The following is a 2,012-nucleotide window of genomic DNA, read 5'->3' on the forward strand; positions in this document are numbered from 1 at the left end:
ATAATTTATTATCATAGCCAGAGGATGTTGATGAAGAGTTTATAAATATAGAGGAGGGGATGGGGGAATGTGTGACATGAAGCTAACTTTCATCTGAACTGGACAAAAGAGGATTTAACACACACACACACACAATTTTGGTGCACAAATACAGTAACCTCAGCATGGAAATATCAGGACAGTAGGAGAAGGGGCTGGTTTAGAAGCAGGGTAGGTAGGGTACAACTAAAACAAAAGCTGTTGTGGCTATTATCAATTAAGAAGAGGAAATTAAGAGGAAAGAAAGAAGAAGAATTTGAGATGGGGACTTGATGAGAGGAAAAGAAGAGCAGTGGTATAGAGAGATCACTTTAGTTATAGATCATCAAGTGTTAACCAAACTCTTCTTTGCACCATCTTCTTTGTAAGGAGAGGGTGGGAGGGGCAAAGAACATAAAAAAGACTAGGAGTACAGGATGAAAGGAATACAGAATTTATGATTTAACCACAGATATGAATGGGATGAAGGCACCCACAAAATGAAAGATGGTATGAATATAATTTAGAAAGCAGAGCCCAACAAGTTGTTTACAAGAAACACATAGGCTCATACAGAATTCTGTTAAGGGTTTAGGTGAAAATTTAATTCTGCTTCATGTGAATTCAATTTAATTTAATTATTTCAGGTGTATTTTGAAAAGCAAGGATAGCAATCCTAGTTTCAGAGAAAACAACAGTAAAGACAGTTGGGATCAAAAGAAATAAACAGGGAAAATTCATTCTACTTCAATTCAAGAATAATGAATCAATATCACTACTTAATATATGAACAGACACTTAGAGGTAGCTGGTTCCTGCCTCTGGATAGAATGCTTGACCTAGATTCAGGAAGACTAGAGCCCACATGTGGCCATAGACATTCACTAACTATGTCCCCTTTGGTAAGTTTCTTAATGTGTGCTGGCCTGTGTTCCCTCATTTATAAAATTGAGATAATATGACCTTCCTTTAAGGGTTGTTATGAGAGTTGAATGAAATAATATTTCATGTAAAGGGCTTAGCACAGTTCTTGACTTGTGATTGGTGCCTAATAAAGATTTATTTCCTCCCTTCCTATCTATCTAGCTGCACTGAATGGTATAGTATCTGAATACTTCTAGGCAGGTAGGTGTTAGGTAACTAGGTGGTGCAGTTGATAGAGTGTTGGAATCAGGAAAACCTCATTTCAAATGTAGCCTTAGGCATTTATTTGCTGTGTGACTTTAGTCTAGTCCCTTAACCTCTGTCTGCCTTAATTTCCTTATTTTAAAAACAACAGAGTAAAAAGATTATACACTATGTTCAGATGAAATTTATTTTAGAAATACTAATTCAATATATGAAAAAAATTATTAATATAACTGACTACATTAAAAACAAAAATAATAAATTGAAATAATTTTGTTTATATAGCTGAATTTTTGGACAAATTTCAACATCCATGTACATTAAAAATCCATGGACCCTTTTAACGTCAATATTAATACTTGTGTAATGCTTGACTCACAGGTTGTGGTTAAAAAGGTGCTTTTTAAAGGTGTCACCTTTAACTGACATCTATATCTGTCTCTAAGTATGTATATATTCCCATATGCATATAACATATATAATATATATCGTGGGCATGCTGTGGGGAGGAGGTTGACTCAGGCACCCCTGATCAGTTAAGTCTCCCCCAATCTACATGATGAGATTTCAGAATATAAGGAGCAGTAACCAAGACAATGAAGTATTTAAATGTGTACCATTCAGATTTTGGAAAAGTTGTATTTTTTTGTTTGAGTGGCTCACAGCCAGAGTGATGGATTCACTGATAATAAAGTATATGAAAGTGGGAGTGACTTATTTTTCATCCCCTTCACTCTTTGTTGGGCCTCTTCAAAGGAGCTCTGAAGAGGCATTCTTATTTCTTTCCTCCATTACGAATTGGAAAGAAATGCTTCAGTGAACTTAAGGGCAGGCTGTGTCCCTTGTTATTAAAGAATAAACAAGCC

Source organism: Petaurus breviceps, unplaced genomic scaffold (assembly GCF_028583685.1).
Source record: "Petaurus breviceps papuanus isolate PSGF00001 unplaced genomic scaffold, PetGlider_PUasm1.0 313, whole genome shotgun sequence".
Taxonomy (NCBI): domain Eukaryota; kingdom Metazoa; phylum Chordata; class Mammalia; order Diprotodontia; family Petauridae; genus Petaurus; species Petaurus breviceps.